This window comes from Vulpes lagopus, chromosome 24, assembly GCF_018345385.1.
Source record: "Vulpes lagopus strain Blue_001 chromosome 24, ASM1834538v1, whole genome shotgun sequence".
Taxonomy (NCBI): domain Eukaryota; kingdom Metazoa; phylum Chordata; class Mammalia; order Carnivora; family Canidae; genus Vulpes; species Vulpes lagopus.
Genome location: NC_054847.1, coordinates 26,595,390 through 26,616,606, shown reverse-complemented (window position 1 = coordinate 26,616,606; position 21,217 = coordinate 26,595,390). Strand labels below are relative to the sequence as shown.

The 21,217-nt window shown below is 37.0% G+C and overlaps 1 long non-coding RNA gene across 1 annotated transcript in view; it reads right to left on the bottom strand.

Annotated features, from left to right (window-relative positions):
- Positions 1-19,471, bottom strand: part of LOC121481806 — a 61,811-nt gene extending 42,340 nt beyond the window's left edge. Inside the window, exons 1-3 of the long non-coding RNA XR_005985424.1 lie at positions 19,362-19,471; positions 18,801-18,930; positions 2,957-3,025 (exon numbers count right to left, since the gene is read on the bottom strand). This is a non-coding gene — a long non-coding RNA (uncharacterized LOC121481806). The remainder of the gene's footprint in view (positions 1-2,956; positions 3,026-18,800; positions 18,931-19,361) is intronic.
- Positions 19,472-21,217: the final 1,746 nt, after the last annotated feature.

Sequence of the window (21,217 nt, the reverse complement as noted above, 5' to 3'; positions counted from 1 at the left end):
CTAGTAATATTAGAAGTAGAAAAAAATAATTACCCTCTTAATGCTCTCTACTAGGTGTAACATAAATTGTAGGAAGCTAATTAAGAAATTAAAAGGTTTCCAACTAGAAATTGCAACATCCTATGTATTATAAATTGTCAACGAGGCAAGTAGAATGATATTTTTAAATGAGAATATTTGTTTAAAAATATAGTAGTCATCATAGTGTCTCTAGGCTTTATGATCAGTTTGGTAAACATTTAGGAGCATTGACAACGTTGCCAAGCATTATCCTGGGACTGAGAGATACAAAAATACAAACTACATTGCAACAGCTCTCAAGAATTCCACTGTCTAGAAGAAGAGACAAGCAGACATATATCCTGTCGATGTAATGCAGTAAGTGCTATAATGTAGTTACGCAGAGGGTTCTCTGGAGCATAGATAAGGAGCATTTGGTCAAGATTTGGGGATGGGGTGAAAGGTCAGGAAACGTCTGCAAGAGGAGACTGGAACAGATTTAGTGGAAGTTGGAAGACAAAGGACCAGGAGAATGGACTCACCAAATAAATGATTCCCTATTTATCTATTTGTCCACAAGTTTTATTAAAAAATGTAAATATAACATGTGTATATCATTAAGCTTTTTCACAAGAGTTAGCTAATCTGGTGTGCACATTGATCCTATGAGTCTAACCGTAGAGAGTATCAATATCTTCAGTCTACAGGTAAAGAAAATAAAGCCCAGAACAGTTATGTGACCAGCCCAAGGTCACTCGGGTAACCAAATCCATTTGTAAGAAAGCCAGGAGGAAACCACAGGACTCCTGACTTCCAGCTCAACTGTAATTCTGGTATACTCCATTCTGCCATTATCCTGCTCATTCATTATACCATCATTAACAAAACAACAATAATTAAAATTTTTGGCGTAGAAATGTAAAATTAAAGAATAATGTGAAATATCTTTTTGACCTTTCCAATTAAATCCAAAACTTCATCAACTATAAGACATCTCATCTATAGTTTAAATGTCATCCACTCATCAACCACAAAATCGAAAGCAAATCATACAGAATATGAAATAAAAACTTAATCTGTGTCTCCACACTATCAAATACAATATTTGGGCAGATAACTTAGGAAAGTCTGAGATATTAAAGCATTCCAGTTCAACTGTCCTGCTGGACATAGTATCTGTATAAGCTATCCAACCAGTTATAGGGAAATCGCTGTGATGTTGATTGGGTAGCTGTGTCATTACTCTAACTTTGTCATTACAAAAAGCGAAATGATTGAATTGTGAAACTTTGGTACATCATTTTTTTTTGTAAATTCAATTGTTGTTATAGATGATATTCAGTAGTGAACAGTTCTAGAGTTCCCACTCTTGTTTCACAATATTTATTTTTGACAATATAAGAGATGTGAATCCTAGATTAGACAAAGTATTAACTTGACCTGCTATGATATAATTAGTTTCATTTTGTTTTCTTTTTATTGGAGAATTTAATACCAAACATGGCTGGACTGAATCAATCCCATAGGAAATCCTATAAGAAAATATTCAGTACGATAAAACAGTGGCTTTAAAAATGTTAGGGAAAAAAAGAAAAAAATATATGTTTATATTTTCATTTAAAAAATGTTAGAAAATTTTTTTTCTCTTTATATGGAACCACATTATTACTGGTAATAGTGACTTTTCCTATTAGTGTTTACTTATATCACTTGGGTAATCCATTGCAATTCTTCTTAATATTTTCTAGCTACCTATAACCCTACTGTATTAAAAAAAGAAAAAAAAAACAGACTTCTCCAAAGTACTAGTAAAGTTAGCTGCAATAACAAACACACCACAGAATCTCCACATAAGTAAAAGGGTTTGGTGTTGTTCATAGTAGATCCTTTATGGGTTCTGTAGCTTCTAATCAATGTCACAGAGATTTGGGCTACTTTTATCTTTAATGATGTCAAAAAGAACAATCTACTTCCCAGAGAGATGAAGACCACATACCTGCTCATAAATGTATTTTATCTGGAAGAGAATCACATTATTTCCCCCTCACAACCCATTGGCCAGAAATAGTCAAATGAACCTGCCTGACTTATGGAGGGAGGTGAATGTAGGAAAATAATTGAATTTTCTGGGGACAGTAAACTTTTCCATCATATTGGACATGGTCCTAGTGGCACTTACATTTCTCATATCCTCAGAAGCTCTGACAAAGTCCCGGTTCTAGCACACCACAACGCAGATCATGCATGTAGAGGTAGAATGAGTATTAAATAATAAATGATGGTGATATTTGAAGCAGTAATAAGAATAGAATTATACCACTGCTTTGAACCAATTAGGTAGAAAAGAAACTAATTTTCCAGATTATTTTGTTATATATTCCTTCACTAAATCTTTTTAGAAATCATATCTTCTAGGAAAGGAAGGCTCAGTGAGGCACAAAAATTTGCCTGAAGTGATTAAGCAGCAAACACTGGGCCCAGGATTTGAATCTACTTTGATCTTACTCTGTATCTTGGCTCTTGCTACTTTGTCATTCTGACTTCCCAAGTGTAAATTGATTAGGAAAGTGATCAATATCCCTCTCCAAATCAACAAAACAGCAGGAACAACCCCACAAGTAGAAGGTACCCCTAATATAAGGTTTCTGGGTCTCCTTAGAGCAATAAGGTCAGAGCTAGGCTCAAAAGTAAGAAATTGGCCAGCTAATACCAGATAGCTGAATGAAGAATGGGAGCTTACGCAGAGGTCTAATTAGAAGTGAGAATAAAGGGAACCAATAAAATAGGAGGATTTTGAAATGCAAAGGGAGCGAAGGCTTGACACCTGTAACACAGAGAATCTAGAGCATTGACTAAGAACAGGTTTTGGCATCAGATTGGCCTAGGATAGTTTCTGATTTGCTTAAGCTTTCCATGCCCCAATTTCCTTTTTCTATAAAACATGCAGGAGGCTTACCTTGATAGATTATGAAGATTATATTGTTAGCATTTGATGTGACGATCACAGGTATGACAATGCCTTTTCCTGGAAGAGAAAAGGTTTTGAAGGGCTTCAAGTCATAACATTTAGTATTACGAATAACACCCCAGCCACCGTGAGACTGCCCAGAACAGTTTTCTGTGTGATTTATGGGGCTTTTATGTGGATTTGTTGGTGGTGAAATGGGAGACACATGATTATAGAATGCCATGTGCCATATGAAACCTGCATGGCACTGACTACATAGTCTAAATAACACAACTAATACAAAACAATTCTCCCCCCACCCATGAAATACAGTAAAAAATTATTGATACAAATTTGCTAGAACTAAAACCATTTATCTCATATTCTATCATCTTAAGAAAATTTCCCATTCTATTGTCATAGCTGCTACTAACCTTGTAAATCATTAAGATGGTCAAAATAATTCATGCCCTTAATAAGTCACTAAACATACAGCTTCAGGATATTAATCCAACTTAAATCATCTGTGCGATTTCAATAGTTTAGTTTTACATAACACCATTCAGTACATTAATCACGGTTCTATTCTCACAATGTAAATAGCCAGGTACACTGATTTATATCTTCCACTTCTTCCACCCTATCTTTTTTATTTCATGTTAACATGAAAGCAAATGATACAACTGAAGCCAAAAATGGTTGCATAACCTCTAATAAAATCCAAGAAATGTGTATCCACCCTAAGTATAAACCTCTTGTTTTCAGCAGTGGACTACTTAAGTATTTTTTTCCATTGGTTTTCAACTCTAGGAATAAGAAATGTGTGTCCATTCATTTCAGGCACTAAACAGGCAGCAATGGAAACTGAAGTTCACTATTTATCCCAGGGAGATAGAGCCTGGGCAGTGATGTCATGGCAATTTTCACAGTGAGCTGGGGTTTTGGGCCACCTCCAAATATACTGATGGAACCATGCTTGATGGCAAGGCATTTAGCATTTCCTAAGTACTGAGTAACCAAGAATCACTTAAATCACAAGATGTGAAAAGAGAAAGAGAAGTCAGGAATAACCCGGATAGTACCATCAAGGTTGTGAAGAAGACTTTCATTACTAAGCATTAGACTTCTCTTTGACAGGAATTTACAGAGTCAAATACTTATTTCTAATAACTGAATAGTATCTGAAATATCTCACATAGCCTAATAAACATACCATTTACAATTTAGAAATAGCATTCAATGTAAGAAATTTTTATATGGGCACATTTAAATGGATGTTTCCTATAATCCTTAAGAAAATAAGAATTGTAGAGAGGAGCCATATGCTACAGAACCAAAAGTCAAGAGTCCTGGATTCCGATTATAGCTCTAGTCATTTGATCACATCATATCACTCCACTACTCCCCAGTTATATCATCTACTAGATAAGAAGTTTATACAGGATGGTCTTGTGTATCTCAGGTGAAAATATCAAACCCCTTACTTATATTCAAAGACGTAGACTAGTACGTCCCTCCCCCATGTACAAAATGCTTTCCACAGTACAGTAAACATTGGCCACCAAAGTATAGTAAACTCTAACTTCAGGAAGGCTTTTTTAAAAAGATAAAACAGGACTATATCTTAGAGAAAACAAAATTACACAATAGAAATTAGCAGATAATTACCTAACACTGTGCAATGAGAGCCATCTTAGATCTTAGCGTTCGCAGTAAATTGAACCAACCACTTCCAATAGAGGTATCCCAGACTGCCTCGACCTCAGTCGATGGTAAATCTATCTTTAAAAAGAGGCAGGAGTGACTTTGTGTGAGTCACAGGGAAACAGAATAACTCAAGATTCACCATAATTCCAATTGTGATAGTCATTATTTCTTGAATCCTTACTAAATGTCAGATGGTACGTTAAGAAATTTGTAGGTATTATCATACATAATTCTCTATAACCCAAGATATTAGATATTTTACTGGGACAAAAAGACTCTAGAGTTGTTATCTATGGTTGTATTATTAGTATATGTAAGAGCTAGTATTTGAGCCCAGCTACTATTCTTTCCAACTTCAAAACCTTTACCCCTATCTACTGCCTTATATATAATCTTCCTGTTGGAACCATACATTGAATCTTCTAGTAGAGTCCAGAAAGACTTTTTTAGGAGAAAAATTATTGTATAAGGTAGAGTAAAATATGTATAATTTTGTTGCTTAGGCAAGGGTTATTTTAATAGTCATCCACCCTAAGCCAGGATTCTATTTGTCATTTTGAAAGTAAGACTTTTGTTATTTAATAAAAAAGATCTAATTCACTAAAAGATACTAAAAGTAATATGAATAAAAGTGATAATATCTTTCTTCCAGAATTAGCATAACTATTCCAAGCTTAGACAGATTTGCATAAAATTCAAGTTTCAGATTACTGTCATAATCTTTAAAATTGCCTTGAATGGAGGTAGATTTAAAAATAAGAATTCTGATAAATGTTTCTGCCTTGTTAAATTTTGCCAGTAGAAAAACACATATCTACATTTAGCTCTAAAGTAAAACATTTTGGAGCAAAGGTTTCTGTCTCCTACATTTCTTTTTCACAGTATGCCCCGTTACCAATTCCACTATATAACTCACAAATCTAATTAAGAATGTTTGAGCCAGCAAGAGAACTGTGCAAATTATTTTCTATCCCCATTTTCACTCACAAATATAGACACTATTTCATTTGCTATATATTCAGATAATTCTTTTCCTTAAAAAAAAAAAAAAGTTTTGGATCCTAGAAATGTTCACAAACTAATTATACCACAGCTTTCAATGAGCTCAACTAGGATTTCATCATCGCAGGAAACACAATTGTACCTCTTGTGGCTCGTAATGGTAATGGTAGGCTTCTGCATCATTGCTTTGACAATCTGCCACTGATTCTTGTGGTCTTCATCTTGGTCTCCAAACACTTAAAAACAGCTGGCAATCTTGATGGAGAATTACATTCTCACTTGTTGGTCCTTGAGCTTCTTAACTACTTAAACTATTGTCATAACGATGTGGCTATGCCCTTGGGCTTCAATCTGACATATCCACCACAGCCCATGGCTAGAGCCTCTTCGTAGGGACCTGAAATATTTCTTAGAATTCCAACCTAAAAAACCTATGGAAAGAAATACATTACTTAAAGATACTTGCCTTCATGTAGCAACTGGTACTTATGAACAATGGGAGTAAGAAAAATTAGTACCAGCAACCAACATAATAGTAGGCATGTGATTTTTTTTTTAATGAGTATTCTCTTGAATCCATACCTTGAGAGTTGACTCACTTGGTGAGAATACATGGCATTATTATATTTGGTGTTATAAAATAAAATTGCATTAAAGAACATAATGCAAGTAAGCAAGCAGGGGTGAGGGAAATAATAAAACAGAAAAAAGGGAGTAATTTGAGAAGACTGTGTGGAAAAAAATGGAGAGAGAAAAATCCCCCAATTTAGATAAATAGCACTGAAATCAAGGATAAAGAGATGAAGAAAACTATCATACATGGTAAAAGATTATAGATTATTATAGCACTCTGTTGAATTGAATTACAACATTATAATACCAGGATAAAATGTGAATGGACCACAGTTGTGTGATTCAGTAAAAAAGGCCAAAATCATTATGTGAGTTTCAAGACATAGGATATAACATGTGGGTTGTGGGTCACTCTGGGGCAGGGGAGAGTGTCTCACCCTATCAGAGATGGAAACAGCAGAGGTTATAAAGCTTACATTTTCAAAACATAAAATGCCACTGCTATTTTTGGATTTCACTGTTAGATTATTATTGCTTTTAAAAATCAGTGTTGGCCTCTTAATCTCTTTTCTCCATATGTCCAGAAGCAAATCCTAATAGCATTGGTCGATTTTGCTAAAATGCTACTGGTGGTAAAGAGAGATGATGACATTAATGACTAAACATTACACTTGTCATAAAATATTGGGTTGACAAAGAAACTGTTATGTTGCCTACAAAATAGAGGACATTTTGCTCGACACCTGATTTATGGCTGCTCTTAATCTCAATTCCAGGCATGAATCTTTAGTCACTGAGTATCAGTATGAGTTAACAACTAAACTAGGCTCACCAAGTCAAGAGCTTACTCCCTTTAATATAGCTCTAAATAATGCCAAGTTATTATTGTTTCCAGTAAATTGACAATCCTGTGATTACTGGTATTGCAGAGCACATGACTATTATTATATGATTAACAATAAACTGTTTACACATCTTTACATTGTTACTAGATTTGAACTAATAAAAATGTGTGCCAATGGGAAGCAGAAGTTACTGAAGACTTGATGTGTCAAAAATTAGCAAATGCAAATCACTCTTTCTCTCTTTTTAGTAATACTGGGGTACAACCGAGTCTCACACCTATCTCTCTAAGCGTCTAATAGCATTTATTGTTCTGGCAAAACACTTCATTAAAACTTTTTTCAAAAGTAGAGATGCTCATAAGAAATGGTAATATATCAAAAATAATAATAAAGACAAGAGAGAGAGGGGGAAGTTACATCGTTATTGCCAGGGCCTCAATCCTAAAGAAAAACTGTAGATACATAAGTGAATGGGGAAAGCACAATGCCATTTAGAAAGGAAAAGAGCTAAAAGAGAACACTATGCAGACAAGACTTCTGATTATTGCCCACAGCCCTTAAACAATGAGATGGCATATCAATCTACCAAAGTTGCTCTAGTACAGGAACACAAAATTTGTTTTTTCCTCTGAGAAGTCTCTGATGAGGAAGACAAGTACTTGTTCTGGACACAGCTTTTATACCCTCTAATCACCGGACTGTAACGTACTGAAATCATTTACTTCTTAAAATTAGAACAATGATGACTAAACAACATGGATTTTTTTTTTCCATACAATTTGTGGATCTGTGTGTCAGCCTTTTGTTTGAAAATAAGCCACAATTTGCCACTGACCTAATGATTTTCAGACTCTTCTATCTGCCCTGGATACAAGTGTTTGTTTTCTACTTTCTGGGTGCAAAATATATGAAAAAGCCTTTCTCTACCTTGATCTTCACTGCCCAGAGGTTATGCCCTCTGCAAATGGAGAGCCAAAGGCAGTCAAAGGTGGCAGGGTAGCCTGCCTAACAAACATTAATCACATACAGAATTTTTTAAGTTAATGTTCTCAAGCCTAGTTCTTTCCCCATTATAGGTATAAGATAGTAATGGGCATCTGTTTAATATGTCCCTGGATAACATTGGACCATCCCTTTTGTTTCTCAAGACAACTATAGCCACTAACCCCACTTCTTATGTCCTCAGTCCCCATTCCTCTCTGATCTACTCTTGCTTTAATATCTTCAATAACCTCTTCACCACTAGGTCTTTCAGTCAGTCTACAAACATCTGCACATGTACATTATCTTAAAAAGAAAAAGAAAACTTTATTTCACTTTTCTTTTTTTTTCTCATTTTACTTTTTAAATCAAGCTTTCATCTTGAGTTTTGAAAGGATAAACTGTTCTCAGAGCAGATGCCACATGATATAAAGATAATCTAGATGGCTGTTTTTGCCTCTTCCAGACACTAAGTTCCCTGAGAGTAAGGACTAGGTCCTATATCTCTCTATCTTCAGTAGCTAGAACAGTTCCTCATTATGCAGCAGGTGCCTAGTAGACGGTACATGAACTAAATTGAATCCCTCGCCCACTTCTAACCCTTTAAAAATTTGTCTTCACACTCACAGCTCTACTGAAGGTCACAAATAAAACACTCTTTTCTCCTCTTCTAATGCGTTAACCTGTTGCAGCATTGAACAGGGCAAAAGTACAGACTTTGGAGTTGAACAGGACTGAGCACAGCTGTTTGCCCCCTGGGCAAGTTACCCAACCTTAATTTCTTCCTTGGTAACACACGTGTAAGGGTAGATCTCTAATAGATGCCAGAAAAAATTAAATGATATGGGGTATATCCAGATCTGACATATTGTTAATACTCTGTGTCTGTTGGTTCTTTCCCCTTCCTCTACCACCCCATCCATTTCCCACGATACCAGAGTCTACGACAGTCCTCCTTTCTTATGGTCATGTACTGCAACTTCTAGGACTCTTCCACTACTGTTCTCCCACTACTATGGATTCTAAGCATCTGTCCTTATTCCTCATTCTTTCGTTCTTTACCTTGGATCTCTTAAAACCTCCATCCAATCTTTGAACTATAATATCTACCTTTGAATTGCATTTTCTTTTGCTTCCTGACTTCACATCTCTCTTCAGCCTCCTCCTCTTTTGCTCCTCCACAGCAGGCTAGCCATCTGATGGATGCTCATGAGCAAAAGCATACATTTCCACACAAAATATGCCAATGCCTCCAGTCTCCCAATATGCTTATCCTCTCGTGTTTTCCATTTCAGTAACGAGACCACCACTTTACAGAGTCAAACAAGCCAAAAGTCTCGGTACCTTCCTGGACATCCCCCTTCCTACAGCCTAACTCTGATGCATCATCCCTGACCAAACACATTAATTAGCCCCAACTGCCGACAATGACAACTCGTTTTCCTCCTTCCTGTTTATGACTGATAGAGCCAGATGATCAATAACCTCCCTTTAACCGACTCTGATCACCATCCTTGCTACTGCCTGGAGGTTATCAATACCAATGCCTTAGTTTGGTATTCAAAACTCTCCATAGCCTGGTGCTTATCTGTCATTTCAACTCATTTTCTACAACTCTCATAGATCACCTTATACTTCAACCAAATTGAGCTAGTCTCAGCACTTCACTAGTGATTCCAGATAACCCTGCTTTCCCCTTATTACCCTATGCTTTCCTCAATGCCCATCTTCCAGCCTTTTTCCAATATTATATATCTCAATAGGCACAATACCAATTCCTTTCTTCATGAAGACTTCCTTAGGCTCCACAGTTAACAGCTCTCTTTTTTTCTTCCAAATAGTCAAGAAAATTTAGTAGTTCCTCTTTTATAGTACTTGTTTTCTATGAAACAATGGTTATTCATGTATATTTCTGTTATAGCCTGCTCAACTGCGCATCCTTCCTCCTTCCCAATGGTTTTCTACCACCCCACCCTCTGGCCCGAATGCCACCTTTCTAGATAACCTGGGGAAAACTTACAGTGGCTTAAAAAAAATCCAGACATCCAAGTATAGTAAATAATCAATCTTGAATTTATGCACAAAATTAATTCAATAAACTTTCCAGGAGATAGCAGAACATCTCCAGCAAATTAAAGTTGCTCTTACGTAGTCAAAGCTTTGAGAGGTACAATTCCAGGAACTCCACTGTGTTCTGGGTGGTAAAGATTGTTGGAAATCTGACCACCAGATAAGTGGAGTGTCACTGTCTAACCAAAGGCTTCTTGCCAAAGATTTATAATTAGTAACAGAATCAACTGGCATTACTAAACTATATTTCGTTTCTTTAATCTCCTTTTCCTCTCTTTTGTTTTCCTCCTCCCTGTTTGTGACTGATAGAGCCAGATGATCAATAATCTTTCTTTCACCAACTCTGATCATCATCTTTGCTACTGCCTTGATGCTATTATTCACTTTAATACATTAATCCTTTGGTTGAAATTCTTAAACCACAATTCTTCATTAACAGACCATCTTGGCATCCATGTGCTGATAGCAGCTTGTCTGATGTCTCAAAATAAATAAATAAATAAATAAATAAATAAAGCTGAATGAAGCCTCTCTCTCTCCCAAATATCCAAACTGAAGAGAGAAAGACACACACACAAAAAGAAAGAATTCAGCTCATTGACACAATCAGAATATGGAAAGAAAATTGGATCTTATTACATAAATTAGAGAACAGGAAAGCTTCACCTTGCTATTACAATGAGATGTCAATATGTCATTTAAAGACAAAGTGTTGAGAAATATTGTGGCATTTTATTGAATCGTACTCTCCTTATTATCACAATGAGAAATAGAACACACGCTGTACTGGTTAGCAGACCAAACCTTTGTATGATTGCTGTAACCTTTGGTGGAGCCCAGTGATTTTTGTTCCTTTTCAGAAAGACATTAAAGTGACAGTATGGCAGGCCATTTTTTCCACCACACACACTAAAACTAGTGTGCGTGCAGCAGAGCCCTGCCAAAGCACGTTGCATTCATACAAAGATCCATACAGATCTTAATCATAAAATAATCCATTCTGTACTCTGTTTTTATGACATTTATATGAATCTGGCCACAGCCTCATCAAGCAGTTCACAGAGGAAAATTGTTCTATTTATGTGGTTGAGACAGGGTGGACTTGATTTTCAAGCAAAGAGAAAAAGAAAGAAATACCCAATTTTTTGTAGTTGCAAATCTGGAACTCAAAGGAACTATTTTACACCATTTTGTAACTATATTTGTAACAGAGGATCAGAAGAGATGATATTCTCCTCCTCTGTCCCCTGTCAGTAGTAAAGTCATAGACTGATATTTCTGAAACTGAGAGACTGAGTGAAGACACCTGGAAATAGTTTTCTCCTTCTTTTTTATTTAATTGTAAAAGGCAAAGAAATGGATATGTGGGTAAAAGTGGAAAGGAAACTTTCCAATGTGCATCTGCTTTAATTTATTCTTGCCCCTGCACTGTAAGAACTAATAATTTTTCAATTAATTTCCCCCAACTTTTGCTCCTTTTGGTCCTTTAGGTAGTTCACATTCACACACCCCAAAAAAGGGTGACCTCTGAAAATTTGTACAAACTCATCTGTCCTTTCTTTCATATTTGTGATAATGGTGAAAATTAATCTATGTACCTGCTAATCTAATCATTTTCTGGGCTTTGCTAAGATATACAGAGGTAAAGACGACTGCCTTATTTTGCATAGCATCTCTCAGAGACTATTTTGCTGAGTAAACTATGTGAATAAATAATCTAGATAAAAATATTTAGTAGTTTTCATCCACTCATGCCACTCCTCACACATTTATAACAGTTTAGGCTTCACTACCAGTGCTCCCTTCGTAATTTTACTTTTATATCATCACATACAGCTCTCTTAGATGCTCATTCTCTCCATGTCGGAAACTAGATTCTGATGGTTTAAATTCTATATTTATGAGAAATATCTGAGTTCAAGTATTCTGGCTTCTTTAAAGTTACCTTTACCTACTTGAGTGTGGAATAATTACAGAAAAGTCCAGGATCGAGCATATAACCAGACACCGTGTGACCCCAGGAGCCACATCAGATGTGGTTATTTTTGTATATGTTTCATCAGAAAATAAACCTTTTCCCTTTTACCTTTCAAATAATAAAGAACACTCCTCCTTTCTTTTAGAACAAAGAGGGGGGAAAGAGGAAGTGCCGATAAGTGTAAGACTGTTTTAAGAAATGGAATTAATGTGAATAATTATGTAATGATTGCTCCTAATTAAATAAGGATAATGTTCAGGTTGGGTTGTTTTTTTTTTTTTTTTTCCAGAAACCACTGGTATTTAGGAATACACTATACACAGCTTTCTTTTTCTAGCCACCCCTCCCCCAAATAAATGATAGCATAAATAGACACATAAACTCCATATGAATCATTAGTGTGTAAGATACTGTTACCCTGGGGCTGCTGTAACTCACATATATTCCCTTCTTCCTATTTCAAATCTTTAAAATATTTTCTTTTCAAATACTTATAAAAGCACGTATGGTTGAAATAAAAATAAAGCACATACAGATGATATTTTCAAACACGGCACTCTCATATACTGGGAAGAAAATAGGCATGTTCTGTTTCTCTGGGTCCAATATATACATTCAGGGAAAGTAAGAGCTTAAAAGTAGGGAAGATCAAGAATAGATCACAGAAGTACTTTAAAATGTTACAACTGTCATTTAGGGGGAGAAATGGCATCTTTCACCCAGTCCACCTACCTCATGTTAAAGTTTATGAAAGAATGTACATTCCATTGTTAGAAGTGTGTACATATAAAAGTGTTATGTGTTTCACATGCAATCACTATGTGAAGATGAGAAGTTGTTGATACGTTTCAACCATCTTAAGACATGTTTGATTAGAAAAATCCCTTTATTAAAAAAAAAAAAAAACCTCAATAGTTTGTCCAGAGATTATTTGTCAACTTCAGTGTCATTGTATGCATTAGCCAGCCCTGAATTTGGGGAAATAATCTTCAAGGTAAAGACTGCCATAAAAATGCTGCAGATTCAACACCTGACAAAGTCTCTTTTCTGAATATAAGGGACCTGCTGGGAAGGAGGTTTGACCCCTCCCTCCCTGCATTTTTTTAAACTTTTAGGATGCCAGCTTCTTGTGAGACTTAAAACAAATATTAACAGCCAAGTTTGAAAGTCCAACATGAAGCAAAGAAGTTGAGTTCATACCTGTTTTAGGTTTTTTGTTTTGTTTTCTTCATTAATCTTTGAGAACAATGAGCAAACCCTACAGTTCTCCTTGAAGATGGTGAGAAAGTTCAATGATGTTTTGTTGTTGTTGCTGTTGTCGTCATTTTTCTGATGTGTCAGATACTTATCTTCCTAAACTGTACTTTCCTTGACAACACTGGGATTTAGGGGAGTGACAGACTTTTCATATGAAGAATCACACATCAAATGTAGCCTGACCATAGGACATTAGTGGTGATGAAGACCAAAGAGTGTACAGTAAACGCGACATTAAAAGAAGAGCCCCAAGACTACATCTATAAGCCAGGCCCATGCACTGAACACATCTTCAAAATCTGGCAGGGAGCATTTTTCTGGAGTAAGAGAAAAATTACACAGTGGGGCCACATTATAATGTATATTTAGCTATGTGATCACAATTGAACGTAAATTGGCTGAAGAGATAAATAAGCAGAGAAAAAATCTATTTCTGCATCAAGGCATTTCTGCCAACTATTTCCATAGAATGAGCATGAAATAAGACACATAAAGCCACTCTTCCTCTAGTCAATTCTGCTTGTCATGTGCCTTTTATATATTAAACCGCTTCTAGCACTGAGGGTAACTCAGATAACCATTATTTTCTACAACGTAGCTCCTAAATACAAGTCAGCTACTTTATTTATGTTCAAGCAAGAAACCAAACCAAAACAAAAACACAACGATCTATTCTATTGGTCTCCGAAATAACAGCCTCCTAAGGAAAGATTCTGAAGGTAAAATTCTGTCCAATACAATTTTACTCTTACATACTGACTTTAGAAACTTGTTCATAGCTATATCAGGTAAGACTCTCTACACATCTTTTTTTTTTTTCTTTCCACACAAACATTTAACATTCCTAGTAGAACTGGTCCCTGGTAGCCATCAAAGAAATCAACTGGCAAAACAAAAAATCTATTGAGTACTTACAGTATGCCAACGTATATGCTATGAGCAATAAAAGAAAACGTACTATGTGATATCAATCCTCAAGTAATTAAAAAGATTGTGTATGAAAATTGCAGAGGCCAGACCAAGACTCTTTAGCACCTAACAATCACAAATCTCACTATCCATGAATTACATTCTAGGAAGGCTAAAGAGATTATGCTATGAGTGTGGTATGGAATAATCCAAGAAAAATTCTGTAGGTAGTGCATGAGGTAAGTATTGAAAGGGGAAGTATAGATTACATAGAGTGAATGCAGTTCACTTTTCTAAGGTTACTGCTACATGGTTAAATGACTGATGAGATCAAAATAGATAATTCTAGCTCAAAACAATTTCGTAGAACCCAAAGAATGATGAAAGCAAAACAAAACAGGGAAGGTGACAGATTCAAATAGAACAAATTGGATGTCTACTGTATTTTAGGATTCAAACAAGAAATTTTGAAAATGCCATTAGAATGTTCTCTGGCTTTCAGAGAAATCATTGGTTTAACACATTGCATATATTACTCATGGCCCTTGAATGTCTCACCAGCTAACTGGGGACTAGTCCAGGCTACACACAGGAAAGGGACTTTTTTTTATCATAAAGACAGTAATTCGCCATGGAAGTACTGAAGCAGACTGAAGTCATGCATTTGCACAGACTATGAAAATCTCTTAAAAAGTCAAAGATCCTAACAGAATATCCAAATGCAATCACTAATTTCTATTACGTTGGAAGGAAACTAAAAACTGAATAAACACACATACAAAACAGCAGCATCACGAGATTGTTTTTCATTTTGACAAACTGTTTTAACCAACAAAAATCATGACCAAGTCAATGATCTATCTAAAAATAAGTATGATCATGGCACCACTGGCCAACACCTTTTACCAATCATCATCTTCTTCTTCTTCTTCTTCTTCTTCTTCTTCTTCTTCTTCTTCTTCTTCTTCTTCTTCTTCTTTTTTTTTTTTACAAACACACCTACATTCGTTACTCATCTACAAAGAAATGCACTCAATTTGACTTTGTTACGTATGTAGGTGAGGCCACGCTCTGTCAACAGTGGGCATGTGGAAGCTGCAAGGCAACAAAGTTCACGGTTGTAGAGTCACCCACAAAAGCACAGCAGAAGAAACTCTCGCCGTTGCGAAATAATATCTGGGAAGCCATGGGCCATTAGTGATGCTGCAGCAAGTAGAAACGGAGGTATCTTGTTTTGATCAAAGCTCCATGATACCTCAGAGCCAGAGAGCCAGACCTGCAAACAAAAGACTCTCTAAGCAGCCGCAAATGACGAAAGTCTACAGAAGCACATAGTCATGCGAGGATTGATGGCAGGAGCCTACATCTCTCTTTCTGGGATTAATGCCCGTAAAGATAGCAACACCATCATCAGTGTCATCTTCCAAACAAAGAACCACAATATAGAGAGAACAATATTAATTATTGTCAAAATCACTTGTGCACTCAGCGATTTCAATAGGAACAATCAGTTTAAGTGGCGGTGGCAACTTCTCGACATAAAACACACTCGCTGCAATCCAAACTGGATTTAAAGGGAGGTGAGCAGCCGCTTTAGTTGTTTAATCTGGTTATATTTGAGCTAAAGTAGTTCACATTTTTAGAATGAATGAATCAAAGGCGTAATTGTTTTTGTCATCTGCACAGCAATTTTACTCCTGAATGCATTGTTTTAGGCAGGAATTAATAAAAATTGCATGCGCTTCAGGTGCTGGGTAGATCACCCTTTTCCACACAGCCCAGCCTGGAGCTGTGAATGCTCCTTTTCTTATTATCAGTTAATAATTCTCTCTCATTGAGGCAAATTAGGAACTTGACTGTGTTCGAGAGTCCAGAACACTGCTAGAGGCAAAAGGGGGCTAAATGGCAGAAATTCCTGTCTGAGCAAGATGCATGAAGCACGACATTGTGTCCACCACAAAAGCCGCTCTGTATTTTTGATCCTTTCTAATTTAATTAGCCCAAGAGGTAGCGCATTAATTTGCCAAGAATTCTTCTGATGCGAAAGCTGCCCTTATTGCAGCGAAGGGAAAAAATAACCTGCGTGCTACAGTGGCATGCTAGTAATGAAAGGGGGTTATTTTTGTGTTACAAATGGCATTGCAGGGTTACAAGAGACCTTTAAACCTTTTTATCTCTGGTTAGGTCATATGTAACACAGTGCAACACAAAGCGCTAATTAACCAATTCTGGTCCAGACATCTTTCAGGACACTTAAGAGAGGCGCACAGTTAGAACTCAGGTCAAACGCATGGCTTTGTTTGCTTGCAAAACCTGAAAACATCTTCTGGTGCAGATATTAAAAATAGTGCAGAAAAATCATCCAGCGGCCGCTCGGTTACTCTAGGGCCCCGGCACTCTAGATATTTACTCTTGCCTTTGTTTTCTTTCTGTTTAATGATATTCTTTATGTGGGCAAGCTGGAGCCTTGAAGTCCCTTAGAAGGTCTCTTGGCTCTTTATGCTGTATTTGTTTGGTAAATTGTCTCCATGTTAATCTTCTTCATCAAATACTTGGAGGCAGTTTGGAAAAACTTTGATCAGATCCACCACCACGGAGCTTCTTCCTCGCCATGTGCTTCTGATATGCGCTCCTGCGCTCAGATGGGTCATTTACTCATTAAAGAATGAGAAACATGCAGCCTACCATAAGTTCTCCCCAATACTTTGAACTGTTCATTGGGCCCATGTAATCACATCTCCTGTTTGCAGGACTATTGCTTTTCTAGAAATTACAGGATCCCATGTAGGGACTCCCAACACCCCCCCCCGCCACTTCCTTTCCCTCACCACGTAGCATCCTCACTGCCAGGACGTGGCTGGGTAAAAACACTCACTGCCAGAGACCAAGTCAGGAAAACCTGAGGATTATTATTGCTTTTACGTTGAACTCTCCTGTCCCTTTAATGAAAACCAGTAGAAGACAATAGCTTTAAAGGAAACCATTGATATTTCCCCACACACACACAACCCCCCCCCCCCAACTCCTGGCTAGAATCAGTGAATTAAGGGATGGTGGCATTTAGAGTGTTTTCGGCTATGCATTATGGATACCCAGAGGCATCACAAGTAGCCTGTTTATGGCAGAGGTTAAGATTTAGTAGCCAAACGAGGAGAGGAAATTAGCATTGTCAAGAGGTGGGGCAGGATGGACCGGGGCTCAAGGGAGTGGCCCGGGGTGAGAGGCCACACAGCAGAGGAGAGAGAAGAGCATCTGGAGACAAGAGAGGGATCTTTTTTTAAAAGCAACTGTGGTCAAGAGAGAGGTTTAAAAAAAAATGAGGGAAAGAAAAATAGTAATTGGGTGTTAATTGCAAGGGAAGGATAGGGGTTGGGGAGAGAACGGAATTAGGAGCATCTCTTAATTGAGCAACATTTTCTCATGGGCCGCAGCAGTACAATGTAATCCAGTTTCTTGAAGCAGAGCTTCTCCTTTCAAAATATTTTTATTTTTTAGAGGTAACAGACTTCCCGACATTCTCATTCCAACCTAGAAATACTTCTCAGTTTGATTTATAAGGTACAGTTTAAAAAAGGAAAAAAAAAACTTCAAATTAATTTTTGTTCTGAACTTAAAATTCCTTATCTTTTCTATTGTTTTGTGGGTTGTGTTTAAAAAGCCACATCTACACAATGAGATGATGGTTTTCTTACACAAGTTAAAAAGTTCGTATATATGTTATTAATATCACATATGAACAAGATAACTTAGCTGAGAGTGTGCTTTTATAGATATATGTGAAACTGTTCTGAATTTTTCCAGGTTGTCCAAAAGATTTGAAAGGGTAAAAAGATTTTTTAATACACAGTAAATACTTCTGAAATAGTGAATTAAAATGAAAAACAGATGACACATTTATTCAGCTTTTGGCTTCTGTAACATCAAACAGCACATTTTCTTCAAATGGTTTCATCAGTGGACCGGTAACCTCTTAAAATGATTGACTCAAATGTGTCACTTATTTGATGACGGGAGGTTTATAGAATAGTCCCTATTTTTTTTAATCTGTCGACGTGTAACAGATCTCTCACAGTAGATTAAAAAGTAGCATTTATTCCTATGCTTTCTCTATAGATAATTTTAAGTGTTCAAATAAAATGATGATACAATGTATGAATAAAGTATTTGAATTCCATTAAAGAAAAATCTTAAAATTTGTACTTAATGATTTTATTCTATTTTTTTTTTTCCTTAAAGGTGGATAAAGGCAATGTAACAGGGCTCACAGAAAGAAAAAAAACTGAACTTCTTTACTAGGATGATATGCAGGCATGCAATTTATTCTAAGTAAGGGATGGAAAGCAAATGAAAGACATATACAAATTAAAAGAAAGAATTAGCAAAATCATTATTTTGAGCCCATTTATAATAAATGATAAGAAATTGCTTTCAGTAACCTAATCAAATGGAAAAGTTTTTTCTACCCCCCCCCCTGGAATTCCAGATACCTTTATAGTCTCAGAGAAAACACAGCAGAGCAGGAATAACTTACCTACGTCTACTTTCCAGATAAAGCCAGGACCCTCAGATCTCAATCCATCCTCCTATAATATCATGAAGCTCACACCAGGATAGGTCTGAGAATACACACATTCCCTGATATTCTCTGTGTCCTTGGAAATCTGTTGATATTTAAACACTCTCAGTTGGGACAAGTTTAAGAGGAACTAAAAATATAAAATCCTCCCTGGAGAAAAAGGAAGAGGAAAGACCAAAGGCAAGAAACAGATTTCTCCCCAAACATACCAAGAATGAAAAAGGGCACTTCGTCCTCTCTACCTTGACCTCTTAGTGTGGGCCTGGGATAAATATCATAAGGTAAAGTATCAGGCAGGGTCACAAACCAAGCAGATGATGCACTCAAGCTTGAAGGCTCAGAAGAGTTTCATTAAAGGACACTTTACAAAAATATGGGTTGGGAAATTGCTCAGCAATGGCGAGCACCAGGGCCAGTAATAACAGCAGAGAGCTGGTTACACTGTGAGCCCAGGGAGGCGAGAGGAAGGAATGGTTACCAGCATCCAGAGAGAGGTGAATGCAAAGAACCACTCACCACATAGAGCCCTCAGCTTTGCTAGAGGGCCACAGCCAACCTGCAACCGCTCCCCAGGAGGGAGCCGGGCAAAGAAACATACAGACCCCACTGTCCTCTGCTCCACCACTGTTAAGAAATTCTGATAGAGACCAACAAGGAAGCAGAGAGCAGTGCTTGCAACCAGCCCCCCCGCCCCCCACCGGGAGAGAATGGCCTGGAAAGGCAGTCATAGGATAACCAGCACAGGTGACTTTTAATATTTAATTGTGAGGAAGAAGCATTTCTTAACATGAATACAAAATGTTCATTCATGACCTCACGGAAGGAAAACATGGTGCCTTTTTCAGAAAGAATATTTGCAATACTCTGGGATAAAAAATATACATGTAAAAAATATACACACACACACACACATATATATATATCTATCCATATACTCTCACCCACCCACATGCACATATATTAATTATGGTTCAAAGAAGAAAGAAGTCAAATTAGAAAACAAATATAAAAAACATAAAATTATGATAATAAAACATAAGAAGATATAAAATTGCAGATAACTTTAACTCTGCAACCAGCCTCAGTGTTTCATTAAGAAATATAATCTATCCAGTTAATGTAACACATGAGGGACAGCAAGAGAATGAGAAAAAGAAAAAGTAAAATATGAAAAGACAGATAACAGGTGCGTGGGTGGCTCAATCAGTTAAGCGACTGAATTGGTTTCAGCTCAGGTCTTGATCTCATGGTCATGTGATCAAGCCCCGCATGAAGCTCTGTGCTCAGCATGGAGTCTGCTTCAGATTCTCTCTCTCTCTCTTCCCCTCTCTCTCAAATAAATGAAATCTTTTTTTAAAAAGGACAGATAACCAAGGGAAAAATTAATTGAATTGTGGTTCTTCTCATTTTCCTTTTCTCTCCCCACAATGCAGGCCCCAAATGTTTCTTAATTCTTAGAAGCAAGAATCGAAGGATCCCTTGAAATCCCACTGCTCATGAGGCTTTTTTTTTTTCCCTACAAACCAGCAGATTCCACCCTGTTTCTAGGCAATCTTAGAAAGAAGACATCTAGAAATACAGATTCCCCAATCGGGGGAGACCAAAAAGCTATTTCTTCAACCAGTGAAACTATTTTGGATCTAGATTTCTATTCTCCACCCATTATCCACCCCTTCTGCACCTCCCATGTGAAAAGATCAGGCTTCTTAGGAGATATGAAGGATCCCAGGTCATAGTCTTCCAGAGATAGTCTTTATCATGCAACCCCAAGGGCCGGTCTCTGTTTCCTCACCGTCGTGACCTACCCATACACAACTGAAAACATCAAAACTATTTATTCTTTGCCATGTCATATGAATACCATCTTAAGTGCATCTTTATCCCTCTCTTTCTCCTTTCTCTCTTTCCTCCTTTTAACATGCATTCATTTCATACACCTTCGCTGAGCTCTAGTGTGCAAGCCACTGGGCAAGGCTAAGGCTACAAAATAATTCAAGATCCCTGTCTGACCCTAAGCAATACACAGGACAGGGAAAGAGAGAGGCACACTGTCTCACTGTCCTTTTCCACACTCTTGTAACACAAAAGAGAAGCTACTATACACATAAATACACATCCAGAGCACATATATGTATTACGTGCTTAAATGGGTACATATGTATATACATAGTCTGATCCTAAAATACCTTCAATCCCTTGGGGGAAAGATCCTCCCCCACTCACCACACTGTCTCCTGGCACGATTCCTATGTTTCCTGGTCTTTCATTGAATTCCAACAGGTTTTGAAGAATTGAACATATGCAAGGATGTTAAAGCCCACTCAGAATGGCAGACATAAGCTCGTTGCTGGATGAGGGTTAACAGAGTAGGA